The 14651-nt window shown below is 42.5% G+C and overlaps 2 protein-coding genes across 4 annotated transcripts in view; one reads left to right on the forward strand and one right to left on the reverse strand.

The window, feature by feature from the left end:
- Positions 1-14651, forward strand: part of LOC134358903 (catenin alpha-3-like) — a 703413-nt gene that overhangs the window by 486783 nt on the left and 201979 nt on the right. The window lies entirely within an intron of this gene.
- The window catches only part of LOC134358901 (leucine-rich repeat transmembrane neuronal protein 3-like), a 338976-nt gene that overhangs the window by 63130 nt on the left and 261195 nt on the right, over positions 1-14651 (reverse strand). The gene's annotated exons all lie outside the window — the stretch shown is intronic.

A 14651-nucleotide genomic window follows, 5' to 3' on the forward strand; every position in this document is an offset into this window, starting at 1 on the left:
TTTGGAAATCCCTAAGTATAAAGATTCACCATAGGTGAGAGAGACTTGGTGTATGTCAGATTAAAGGCCATTATGTTTTAAAACTCCAATGTTATTATCATTTAACTGATTTATATTTAATCCACTGCAGCTTTTCTCTGCACGCTTGCATTTGGAAAATATTTATCATTGCAACCTCTCTTTATGAATTGGACAGCCTATAATTTTGATATTGCCTCACTAAAAACTATAGAGGCAGCATGTCCCTACAGGAGCGAAGGCAGCTGACAAATCACTGCTCCAGTGCTTTGAAGCAAACCACTCCTTTTACACTCATTCCAAAGTTTTTTTTTGATGAGTGTTTCATAGAAACATAGAAACATAGAAAATAGGTGCAGGAGTAGGCCATTCGGCCCTTCGAGCCTGCACCGCCATTTATTATGATCATGGCTGATCATCCAACTCAGAACCCTGCCCCAGCCTTCCCTCCATACCCCCTGACCCCTGTAGCCACAAGGGCCATATCTAACTCCCTCTTAAACATAGCCAATGAACTGGCCTCAACAGTTTCCTGTGGCAGAGAATTCCACAGATTCACCACTCTCTGTGTGAAGAAGTTTTTCCTAATCTCGGTCCTAAAAGGCTTCCCCTCTATCCTCAAACTGTGACCCCTCGTTCTGGACTTCCCCAACATTGGGAACAATCTTCCTGCATCTAGCCTGTCCAATCCCTTTAGGATCTTATACGTTTCAATCAGATCCCCCCTCAATCTTCTAAATTCCAACGAGTACAAGCCCAGTTCATCCAGTCTTTCTTCATATGAAAGTCCTGCCATCCCAGGAATCAATCTGGTGAACTTTCTTTGTACTCCCTCTATGGCAAAGATGTCTTTCCTCAGATTAGGGGACCAAAACTGCACACAATACTCCAGGTGTGGTCTCACCAAGGCCTTGTACAACTGCAGTAGTACCTCCCTGCTCCTGTACTCGAATCCTCTCGCTATAAATGCCAGCATACCATTTGCCTTTTTCACCGCCTGCTGTACCTGCATGCCCACTTTCAATGACTGGTGTATAATGACACCCAGGTCTCGTAGCACCTCCCCTTTTCCTAATCGGCCACCATTCAGATCATAATCTGTTTTCCTATTTTTGCCACCAAAGTGGATAACTTCACATTTATCCACATTAAATTGCATCTGCCATGAGTTTGCCCACTCACCCAACCTATCCAAGTCACCCTGCATCCTCTTAGCATCCTCCTCACTGCTAACACTGCCACCCAGCTTCGTGTCATCCGCAAACTTGGAGATGCTGCATTTAATTCCCTCATCCAAGTCATTAATATATATTGTAAACAACTGGGGTCCCAGCACTGAGCCTTGCGGTACCCCACTAGTCACCACCTGCCATTCTGAAAAGGTCCCGTTTATTCCCACTCTTTGCTTCCTGTCTGCTAACCAATTCTCCACCCACACCAATACCTTACCCCCAATACCGTGTGCTTTAAGTTTGCACACTAATCTCCTGTGTGGGACCTTGTCAAAAGCCTTTTGAAAATCCAAATATACCACATCCACTGGTTCTCCCCTATCCACTCTACTAGTTACATCCTCAAAAAATTCTATGAGATTCGTCAGACATGATCTTCCTTTCACAAATCCATGCTGACTTTGTCCGATCATTTCACTGCTTTCCAAATGTGCTGTTATCGCATCCTTGATAACTGACTCCAGCAGTTTCCCCACCACCGACGTTAGGCTAACCGGTCTATAATTCCCCGGTTTCTCTCTCCCTCCTTTTTTAAAAAGTGGGGTTACATTAGTCACCCTCCAATCCTCAGGAACTATTCCAGAATCTAACGAGTTTTGAAAGATTATCACTAATGCATCCACTATTTCTTGGGCTACTTCCTTAAGCACTCTGGGATGCAGACCATCTGGCCCTGGGGATTTATCTGCCTTCAATCCCTTCAATTTACCTAACACCACTTCCCTACTAACATGTATTTCACTCAGTTCCTCCATCTCACTGGACCCTCTGTCCCTTACTATTTCTGGAAGATTATTTATGTCCTCCTTAGTGAAGACAGAACCAAAGTAATTATTCAATTGGTCTGCCATGTCCTTGCTCCCCATAATCAATTCACCTGTTTCTGTCTGCAGGGGACCTACATTTGTCTTTACCAGTCTTTTCCTTTTTACATATCTATAAAAGCTTTTACAGTCTGTTTTTATGTCCCCTGCCAGTTTTCTCTCATAATCTTTTTTCCCCTTCCTAGTTAAGCCCTTTGTCCTCCTCTGCTGAACTCTGAATTTCTCCCAGTCCTCAGGTGAGCCACTTTCTCTGGCTAATTTGTATGCTCTTCTAATGAAAATACCATTTGAAAATTGAACCATTTATTTTGTGCTGATTTATAGCTTCAATATTAAAGGAGGAAAAGATTTTTTTTCATATATGCAACCTAAGACCTAAAGTATAGAAAAAATATTTTAAAAGCCATGAAGGCTTACATTTTATGCAGAGCCTTTCAGACCATCGTAAAGCCCAAAAGCTCTTGATGCCAATGAAGTATTTGAAAACACATTTGTTTCTGCAACATGAGGCGGGCCATGAAAATTTAAAGAAAACCGAAGATGCTAGAAACCCTCAGCAGGTTAGGCAGTATTTGTGAAAAAAAAAGAAATAGCTATCATTCAGGACATTTCAACAAGGATGATAGACTGCTTGTGTGCAATGGACTCTCAGAAACAACAGTGAGATGATTCAGAGATATATACACTCCTGAATAGTACATCTTCAAAGTGTTGCCAGGTGATCTTTAAACTTCAACTGAGAGGACAGGTTATGACTCAATTTATTGTTTTTCAAGTCTCAAACAGTCCATATTGTCTCTCCATGCTGCAGCAACATATTGAAAATTGCAGATTCAGGTCATGATGGAACATGAACTGAAAACCTCTTTCTTGGAAACCATAAGACCATAAGACATAGGGGCAGAATTTGACCATTTGACACAGCGATTCTGCTCTGCCATTCCATCATGGCTCATTATTATCCCTCTCAATTCCATTCTTCTGCTTTCTCCCAATAACCTTTGATGTCCTGACTAATCAAGAACTTATTAAACTCCACTTTAAATATACTCAATGACTTGGCCCCCACAGCTATCTGTGGCAATAAATTACACAGATTCACCACCATCTAGCTAAAGAAGTTCCTCCTCATCTCTGATCTAAATGGACTATTCTGAGGTTGTGCCCTCTGGTCCTAGATTCACCCACTATAGGAAACCTTCCTCACATCCACTCTATCCAGACCTTTCAATATTTGAAATGTTTCAATGAGATACCCCTCATTCTTCTAAACTCCAGCAAATACAGGCTCAGAGCTATCAGACACTCCCCAGTGTTAACCCTTTTATTCCCAGCATCATTCTTATGAACCTCCTCTAGACTCTCTCCAATACCAGCACATCTTTGAACGGGCCCAAAACCGCTCATAATACTCTGCACATTCTGACCAATGCCTTATAAAGCATCAACATTACATCCTTACTCTTATTTTCTAGTTCTCTTGAAATTAATGCTGACATTGCATTTGCCTTCCTTTCCACCAACTCACCCAGCAAGTTAACCTGCAGGGAATCCTGCACAGAATCTCCAAAGTCCCTTTGCACTTTTGAATTTTGAATTTTTCTCCCCATTTTGAAAATAGTCTATGCCTTTATTCCTTTTAACAAGGTGAATGACCATAAACTTCCCTATACTACATTCTACATGCCATTTTGTGCTCATTCTCCTAATCTGTCTTTTTGCAAACATAGTATTTACATAACATAGTCTTGAACACATCAAATTGGTTCCTCCACTTTCTTGCTTTGGAAGTAAAAGAGAGGGTGATAGTTCATCTTGGGAAGCGAGAAGTTGTTTAGTTTTGGCAGCTTGCACCCTTGTATTTATTTTGTTGCCCTTTCTTGGTCAGAGTTCTGACCAGCAGCAACATATTAAAATGCCATTGTTCAACTATAAGGAGGATGAAGCATGGATTGCAAATTTCTAGAGGAATTTAGGATGCTGCATAATACAATTAATTTGGGAGGCATTCATTAGCTATTGCACTCTGATATTACTTTAATTCTCCCATTCGATACAAAATCTTAGTGTAAGGCTTGAATGAGCAATCATAATTGCAACTGCTGTGCCTTTGAGCTGCGATTCCTGGTGGCGATAATCAGGGGTCTTCTTGTTGCCACCAGTTCAATGGATTAATGAACTGTTGACATCTTCCATTTTCTCACTCCATGTGTGCTCGTGTTTAAAGCTTCTGTTGCTAAGAGCTTCAGAAAAGGGCACATTTGGGTAGTAACTGACTGCCCATCTCACGGCTTTGCACGTCAACAGCTGCTGGCACCGCCAGCAAGGGCAACATTGGTTATTAACTGCCTTGGCTAGCTGACTTGTGCTATTTCCAAAGCTGAAGAATAAATTTAGAAGTTAAATCAACTCTGAGATGTCCGTTCAGTGCACGTAACTGGAGTGAGGAGGGAGACTGTGGCAATGGAGGCTTGAAGCAAGGGCGTGGAGATTGCATACCATGGGTGGTGAACTTGGGCTGGTGAGCTGCTGTTCCAGTGAGGTCAAGATTGTCAATCAATAAGGGAATTCAAGGAGATGCAGTATAAAATCTGACCTCTTTTTAAAAAGAAATACTTACATATACAGAGTGTTATCGCCTAATTATTGGGCTCAGAGAACCTCCACTCATTCCTCAATTACACTTGTGCCCAAGGAGAACAGCATGGACCTTGTCACCACACTGTTCTGAATCTTGAACAGTGAAAAATAATTTTCATACTGAACAGAGTAGCTATATGGATATTGACCATCTGTTAGAGTGTGTGTTCAAATTCTTTATTTGGATGCTCATCAGCCAGAATACAGGAGTTAAAAGTCAATAGAAACTACAAGCTAACAACTGACAGTACTTTGAAGTTAATAAAGTAATTGTCCCTACTTGGGTGTGTGCCTTGTATCTTTCAATTACATCCTTATCTTGTCTTTGACTCCCAGATAGATCCAGTCCCATCCTGTGCAAAGAGAAACTATGCTCCTCGAAGGTCTTTCTTCCCTAGACTGTCTGCACACTATCTATAAACTATCCTTGCCTTGACATTATCTTAACCCTTGCCTTGTTTCAACGTCCACAGCAGCACCTTGCCATTCTTAATCAATGATAGACTTTGCAAGTCTATTTGCACTGCAGGAAAAACAAAGGTGTGTTGGACATAGCAGGCTTTTGCAGTGGGTCCTGCCTCAATGACTATCATCCAGTGGTACTTACGTCCTCTTTGATGAAGTGCTTCAAGAGGTTGATCATGAGCATATAAACTCCTGCCCGAAAAGTGACCTGGATCTACTCTAATTTTTCCTGTCACAACAGTAGATATAATTTTATTGGCCCTTTACTCAGCACTGGAACATCTGGATAATGAAGACCCATACATGAAGCTGTTCTCCATTTACTACAGCTCAGCATTCAACACTGTTACCCCCTTGAAACTCATCAGTAACCTCCAAGACCTGGGCCTCAGTACCTCCCTGCGCAACTGGATCCTCAGTTTCCTTGTTGGTAGATCCCAGTTAGTATGGACTGGTACAACATCTCCTCCACAGTCAACATCAGCACAGGTGCACCACAAGGCTGTGTGCTCAGCCTCCTGCTCTACTTATGATTATATGGCTAAGTACAACTCAAATTGAGGTACAGTATTTAAGTCTGCTGATGATACCACTGTTGGCTGAATCAAAACTGGTGATGAATCGAATTGGCAGAGAGAAAGGATATTGAAAATCTGGTTGAATGATGCCAAAACAACAACTTCTCACTCAACATCAACAGAACAAATGAGCAGATTATAGGTGGAACAGAGACAGAGATATTCAGTGGCTTTAAATTCTTTGGAATTAACATATTGGAGCATCTATCCTGCACGTAAATGACATCACTAAGAAGGCACGACAACACCTCTATTTAGAAGCAACCGCACCACCAGGTTCAGGAACAGTTACTACCCTACAGCTATCAGGCTCATGAACTGGCATAGATAACTTAATTCACCAGTACTCTGAAGTTATTCTGTAATTTATGTTACGTACCCCGTAACTGGGTTGCCAAACCAGCAGAAATGGATCACTCAGTTGGAGTCTGGATTACTAACTAAGAAAGTTTTATTAAAGAAACAAGCAACACAGTAATCGAAAGGATAATAAATGCAACAGTTCAGCAATGATAAACACACATGTGCACAGAATTAAGGTAACAGCATCAATCAAGCTCTATCGTTGTCTAGGGGTAAATGACCAATTTCAAAGTGACACAAAGTTCAGCCCAATTTAGTTCAGTTCGCAGTAATAGTTGCCATGGCAATGGACAACGTGGGGGGAGGGAGAGAGAGAACGAGAACGACTGATCATTCAGAACGGCTTCCACTCACAGACCTGCGATATTGCTCACAAGCAGCTTTCGGGCGGGTCCTTTGTGATGTCACCTGAGGTCACCGACTGTGACCCCTCCTCCAGATGCGGTCGATCCTCTGCAGTGAACCCAGCACCCAAGCTAGGGTGGACACACACCGGGTTCCCGCTGATCGTACCTTTCCACCCTGTGCGTTTATGGCCCGATGCTTCCCACCGACTTGTGAGAGGCGCACCGCTTCCAGGGTCTCGTTACCTCGGGTGTCGTGTGTCCTGCCTTAGCAAACCTGTCCCTTTTTATCCCCCTGCTGGGGTATCGCCTGTCCATCACTTCAAACAGTTCAGGGTTCAAAGGGGGAGCCGCTCTAGACAATACCCAGACTGATGGCTCCTTCATTAACACCTCCAAATGCTGCTTCATTGTGTGCCTTATCTCTCCCTCCCCTGAGGACAGGTGGCAGACCAACTGCTGATGCCACTGGTGCTATCCCAGGCTAGCAAACATCTTAATTTATGTGTATTCTCGTCACATTTATAAGCTCAGATCCAAAGACTTTTTAAAACATGTTCTCGGTATTATTTTCATTTGTACAGTTTGTCTTCTTTAGTACACTGCTTGCTTGCCAGTTTTAGTTTATGTATGGTTTTTCATAATATGTATTCTATTGTATTTCTTTGTTTCTGTAAATGTCTTCAAGAAAATGAATCTCAAGATAGTATATGGCAACATATATACACATTGATAATACGTATACTTTGAACTTTGAACTATGGGGAATGAAATAAATAACCAAACAATCTGTTGAGTAGGGTACATGTTAATTATTCACAACTGATTGCTTGGGTTAATAGTAACTTGCATTAATTAGCAAGGACCATTAAAAGGAAGCAGGATTTGAGTGGAAAGGCCACTGTTGGAACGGCTATTGTGTCAGTGAGCAGTGTTAGAGTGGTCAGGTTTTGACTCAACAGGCTTGGGTGAAAACAGGCACAAGCCAGTGCTTACACTAAGTTTGAGAAGTTCGAAGTATAACAGGTGCAGGCAGGATGGTAGTCAATGTAGTGGAATGCTCCTCCTGTGAATATGGGATTTCAGGGTAGTTAGCGGTCTCCCTGATGACTACATCTGCAGGAGGTGCATGGAACTTCAGCTCCTGACTGACAAGGTCAAGGAACTGGAGCTGGGGCTGGATTTACTCAGGACCATCTAGAAGGCTGAAAACTTCACAAGTGGAACTTTTACTGATGTGATCGCACATAGACGGCAGCCTTCAGATAGTAGATGTATGACCACCAGGAGAAGTAAGGGGATCAAGCAGTTAGTACAGGGTTCCCCTGTGGCCATTCCCGTCAGCAATAAGAATACCCCTTTGGTACTCCTAAGAGGGGGGGTGGGTGGTGGGGTGGTGACATATCAGGCCACCGGTACTGTGGCTGGCTCTGAGGCTCAGTAGGGAAGGGTAAAGTTAGGCAGAGCGGTAGTGAGAGGAGACTCGGTAGCTAGGGGGATGGACAGGAGATTCTGTGGCCATGACAGAGAAGCCAGGATGGTGTGTTGCCACCCTGGTGTTGGGGTGCAGCATGGCTCAGAGTGCCTGCAGAAGGTTCTCAAGAGGGAGGGTGAGCAGCCAGAGGGTTCGCACCAATGACAGGGGGAAGATGTCCTGCGCAGTGAGTATAGAGAGTGAGGGAAGATGCTGAAGAACAGGACTTCCAAGGTAGTTTTCTCTGGATTATTCCCAGTCCCAAGTGCTAGTCAGGGCAGGAATAGAATGATGGTGCAGATGAGTGAGAGGCTGAGGAACTGGTGCAGGGGGCAGGGTTTCAGATTTCTGGATCATTGGAATCTCTTCTGTTGAAGGTATGACCTGTGCAAAAAGGACAGATTACACCAGAACCCAAAGGGGTCCAATATCCTTGCGAGCAAGTTTGTTAGAGTCGTCGGGGAGGGTTTACACTAAGCTGGTGGGGGTGGGGGGTGGGAACTGGAGTGATAGGTCTGAGGATGTGAATATAAATTTCAATAGGAAATAGAAAAGGTATGTAATAAGTGCAATTTTACAATAGTCATGGGGGATTTCAATATGCAGGTAGATTGGGAAAATCAAGTTAGTGCTCGATCCCAAGAGAGGTAATTAGTAGAATTCTTACAAGATGGCTTTTTAGAGCATCATCTGGCTGAGCCCACGAGGAGAAAGGCAATTATAGATTGCATGTTGTGTAATGAACCAGAATTGAATAGGGAGCTTAAGGTAAAGAAGCCCTTGGGAGGCAGTGATCACAATACGATAGAATTCACCATGCAGTTTGAGAGGGCGAAGATAAAGTCAGATGTATCAGTATTACAGTGGAGTAAAGGGAATTACAGAGCTTGAGAAAGAATATGGCTGAGGTTGATTGGAAGGGAACACTATCAGGAATGATGGCAGACCAGCAATGTCTGAAGTTTCTAGGAGCAATTTGGACGGCATTAAAGCAAAAGGGAGGGCATATAATATAGCAAAAATTAGAGGAAAGTTAGAGGTTTGGGAAGCTTTTAAAAACAACAGGAGACAACTAAAAAACATAAAGAGAGAAAAGATGAAATATAAAGGTAAGCTATCCAATAATATGAAAAAGGATACTAAAAGATTTTTTTTTCAGATATACAATGAGTAAAAGAAGGAGGGGATTGGATATTGGACTGCTGGAAAATAACACCTGAGAGGTCGTAATGTGGGGCAAAAAATGGCAGCTGAAAAGAAGTATTTTGTATCGGTCTCCACAGTGGAAGACAATAGCAGTATGCCAGAAATTCGAGAGTATTGGGGCAGAAGTATGTGTACAGTAGACACTATCACTAAGGAGAAGGTGCTTGGGAAACTGAAAGTTCTGAAGGTAGATTAAGTCACCTGGACCAGATGGACTACATCCCAGAGTAATGAAGGAGGTAGCTGAAGAGATTTTGAAGGCATTAATAATGATCTTTCTAGAATCACTATATTTTGGAATGGTTCTGGAGGACAAGAAAATTGAAAAATATAACTCCACTCCTTAAGGAGGGAGGGAGCCAAAAGAAAGGAAATTGTAGGCCAGTTAGCCTGACTTCAGTGGTTGGGAAGATGCTGGAGTCTATTATTAAGGATAAAGTTTTGGGGTACTTGGAGGCATATGATAAAACAGGCCAAAGTTAGCATGGTTTCTTTAACGGAAAATCTTGCCTGACAAATCTGTTGGAATACTTAGAGGAAATAACAAGCAGGATAGACAAAGGAGAATCAGTGGATGTTGTATAATTAGACTTCTGGAAGGCACTTGACGTGGTGCCACACGTGAGACTGCAAAACAGGATAAGAGCTCATGGTCTTACAGGAAGGATACCACATGGATAAAAGATTGGCGGATTGGCAAGAGGAAAAGTGTGGGAATAACAGCAGCCTATTCTGGTTGGCTGCTGGTGGCTAGTAGTGTTCCGCAAGGGTCGTTATTGGAATCGCTTCTTTTCACGTTGTACAGTATGTCAACACTTTGTGACAAAGTTTGCAGATGATAAAAAGATAGATGGAGAGCATGTAGAGTTTTGGAAGCAGGGAGACTGTGAAAGTATTTGGACAGAATGGGAGAATGGGCAATGAGGTGGCAGATGGAATATAGTGCAGGGAAATGTATGGTCATGTAGATTGGTAGAATGAATGAAGGTGCAGACTATCTTCTAAGTGAAGAGGAAATTCAAAAATCAGAGGATTGAAGTGACTTGAGAGTGCCTGTGCAGGAATCCTTAATGGTTAGCTTATAGTTTGAGTCAGTGGTAAGGAAGGAAAATGCAACGTTAGAATTCATTTTGAGAAGACTAGAATATAGGAGCAAGATGTGATGCTGAGGCTTTATAAGATCATAAGAATTAGGCCATTTGGCCCGTTGAGTCTGCTCTGCCATTTTATCATAGCTGATCCATTTTCCCTTCTCAAACCCAATCTCCTGCCTTCTTCCTGGTGTCCACTCATGTCCAGACTAATTAATGATCTATCAGCCTCTACATTAAATATACCCAATGGCCTGGCCTCCATAGCCACTTGTGGCAATGAATTCCACAGATTCACCACTTTTTATGGCTAAAGAAATTCCTCCTTATCTCCATTCTAAAAGGACACCTCTCTATTCTGAGGCTGTGTCTTCTGGTCTTAGGCTCCCCCACCATAGGAAACATTGTCTCCACATCTACTCTATCAAGTCCTTCCAATATTAGAGAGGTTTCAATAAGGTCACCCATCATTCTTCTGAATTCCAGTGAGAAGAGGCCCAAAGCCATCAAACACTCCTCATACAACAAGCCTTTCATTCCCGGGATCAATTTTGTGATCCTTCATCTCCAATGGCAGCACATCCTTTCTAAGATAAGGAGGCCCAAACCTACTCACAATATTCCAAGTAAGCCCTCACCAGTGTTTTAAGAAGTCTTAATATTACACCTTTGCTTTTATATTCTAGTTCTCTTGAAATGAATGCTAACATTACATTTGCCTTCCTCACCACTGACTCAACCTGCAAATTATCCTTTAGGGAATTCTGCATGAGGACTCCCTTTGCACCACTGATTTTTGAATTGTTCTCTCCATTTAGAAAATAGTCTACTCTTTTATTTCTTCTACCAAAGTGAATGATCATACACTGACTTTGTATTCTATCTGAAACTTTTTTGCCCATTCTCTTAATCTGTCCAAGTCCTTCTTTAGCTGCTCTACTCCCTAAAAAGCTACCTGCCCCCCCCCCCGCACATATCTTCATATTGTTTGCAAACTTGGCCACAAAGCTATCAATTTCATCATCCTAGTCATTGACATAGAACGTAAAAAGAAGGGGTCTCAAAACAGACCCTTATGGCACACCACAAGTCACTGGCAGACAACCGGGAAAAAAAGCTGCCTTTATTCCCACTCTTTGCATCCTGCCAATCAGTCAATGCTTTATCCATGTTAGTATCTTTCCTGTAGTACTATGGGCTCTTAACTTGTTAAGCAGCTTCATGTGTGGCACCTCGTCAAAGGCACTGCTCAGACTGCACTTGGAATATTGTGAGCAGTTTTGGGTCCCTTTATCAATGAAAAGATGTGCTGGTACTGCAAAGTGTCCAGAGGAGGTTCACAAGAATGATTCAGGGCATGAAGAGTTAGCGTAAAAAGTGTTTGATGGCTCTAGGCCCATACTTGCTGGAGCTTAGAAGAACGGGTCGGGTGGAGGGGGGGGGTCTCATTAAAGCCTATTGGATATTGAAAGGCTGAGACAGAATAAATGTGGAGAAGATGTTTTCTGTAGTGGGTGAGTCTAGGACCAGAGGGCACAGCCTCAGAATAGAGGAACATCCATTTAGAACAGAGAAAAGAAGGGATTTCTTTAGCAAGAGGGCAGTTCATTTGGGGGATTCACTGCCATAGTTGGCAGTGGAGGCCAAATCACAGAGTATGTTTAAAGCAGAGGCTGATAGGTTCTTGGTTAGTCAGGGCATCAAAGGTTATGGGTAAGAGGCAGTAGAAAGGAATTGGGAAGGATAATAAATCAGCCATGATGGAAAGGCAGAGCATATTTATGATTATGATTATGAGAACACTCAGTTCTCTTTTATTGTCACTTAGAAATGCATACATGCATTAAGAAATGATACAATGTTTCTCCGGAGTGATATGACAGAAAACAGGACAAACCAAAGACGAACACTGACAGAACCACATAATTATAACATATAGTTGCAGCAGTGCAAAGCAATACCATAATTTGATGAACAAACCATGACATGGTAAATAAAGTCTCAAAAGTCCCCCAGTCGATCGACTCCCGAGTCCCCGAAAGCAGGCAGCAAAAGGGAGAAATTCCCTGCCATAAACCTCCAGGCACCGTCAACTTGCCGATGTCTTGGAAGCAAGCGACCATAGCTGACACTGAATCCATCCGTCCGAAAACTTCGGGCTTCTGACCAGCCTCTCGAGCGCCATCCTCTGCTGAGCACCTTCGACCTTGCCCCGGCTGCTGAAACACGCAAAGCCGAGGATTTCAGGGCCTTCTGCTCCGGAGATTCCGGTTACCACACAGTAGTAGCGGCAGCGAAGCAGGCATTTCAGAAGTTTTCCAGATGTTCCTCCGTACTCTCACGTCCGTCTCCATCAAATCAGAATTGTGCACTGTCTCCTACTTGACAGATTACAGAGATCAATCACCGGAGACGCCGCGCGCGCTGCCGTCACGCTGCCATCTCCTCCTCCTCTTTGATGTGCTGAGTGGCCTAATTCTGCTCCTATGTCTTCTGGTCTTATGAAAACTTCCCCTCTTCTTTAACATGGAGCAGGAAGGGCTTGTTTTAATGCGTCATCCAATGTGGCACACTTAACACCTCCCCTTTTCACAATAGTATTCTGTGCACAAATCTCTAAAGTGGGTCTTCTACTTTCAACCTTTCGCCATCTGACTCCGAAGTCAGGTTGTCACCAGACTCATTTTTAAATCATGACTGCCTTTAGAATCCAGATTTTACAGTAACATGAAATAATACTGGTGGGACAGTCTCAAATAATCATCCATTTGGATGTTTAATGTAGTGCCTTGAGGCAGACTGTGTTGGGATTTTCACAAGAAATCACAGTCGGTTGAAACTGGACACTATTGAAAAATAAATGAGTAGCTTGTGATCTATAATGAGCACTTGGAATTCATCACTGAAACTGGAACAAATCTGTCACCCTTGGCACCATGCACGGTCCCTTTTGTACTCAACTGAGCTCTATCCAGGCTGCCCAACCTGCCCCTGGAACTGCTGATATTTTGATCATATGTTCAGAGATTTACTCCACCTGCTGTATCCAGGATAATTCCCTCGTGGTTTTAAAACAGGATTGGGCTGTCAGCACTGCAAGTGAGGAGTAAGTGTGTGGAGGTTGATGAATAGCATTTCTTTTCGGAAGGCACCTCTGAATCAGTCGGCCACTCCTGTGCAGAAACACGTGCAGAACCAGATAGAAGACAAAGGACTTAAACGGTTACCTCAAGATATCAACATTGAGATTAATGATAATCATTTTGCGTGGGGAACAAATGAATTGATAAAAATAGCAACTGTTATTTTAAGGGTAGAGTTCTGCTTTAAGGGGATTGTAAATTATTTTCATTGACACTTATGCATTCTAAAATATTACTCTGTAGAGTTAATATCACATATAACAATTATAATAGGAAGAATTCAAGAACTAGGATCACTTAGACATAACAGGCCCAGAGGACTAATAACTTACGGAACAAGTTATGCATTTGTACCCCATTGTCTAATAAAAAATAATAACCCTCAGCCTTAAAGGAAATCAATGTTCTTTTAAAGATACACAATCTTTAATAAATGGGAGATAAAATTCTATTTACATCAATAGTTTTCAAACAGTTTACCACCTAGTGTACCAGCAAGATTCCAGAGCTTTCTACTGAATACATATACTTTGAGGAATGCTGTTTGTAGTCACACATCCTTGGAAATCCCTTGTAACTCCTGGAAACTTCCTGAATCATTTTTTTTCTGGGAACCCCCAGTGCTTAGTTATAGACTCCCACACAAAAATAGTGACACATTCCTGAAGACTACTTGTAGATAGTCACTTCCTCCTGAATATAGTCTGTAAATAGTGATGCATATAAACAGTCACACTGCAAATACTGAAATCTGATGGAGGGTCTTGGCCTGAAATGTTGACTGTTTTTTCCCCTCCATCGATGCTGTCTGACTTGCTGAGTTCCTTCAGTATTTTATGTGATTTCCAGCATCCACTAAGTTTCTTGTGTTTATGAAATAGATATGTCCTGCTGTAACATATTCCTGAAGACGCTCCTGGATAGCCTGTAGATTTTGACACACTGTTGGAGACCTCCTACAGCAAGATTTCTGGAGATACAAACAAACTGCTGGAAGAACTCAGCAGGTCAAGCAGCATCTGTGGTGCGGGTAGGGAGAGAGGAAGAAAATATTGCCAATGTTTCAGGTTGAAACTATATCGAGGCCCGACATGTCAACAATTCCTTTCTCCTCACAGATGCTACTCAACCTATTAAGTTCTTTGGGCAAGTTGCTTGTTGCTTCAGGTTCTGGCATCTGTAGTCTCTTGTGTCTACATTCCCAAAGACTACTTATAAAATCAAATATGTTCCCGAAGACCGCCTGTAAACAGTGACTTGCTCTGAGACCCAG

The sequence above is a fragment of the Mobula hypostoma genome, chromosome 19 (genome assembly GCF_963921235.1).
Source record: "Mobula hypostoma chromosome 19, sMobHyp1.1, whole genome shotgun sequence".
Taxonomy (NCBI): Eukaryota; Metazoa; Chordata; class Chondrichthyes; order Myliobatiformes; family Myliobatidae; genus Mobula; species Mobula hypostoma.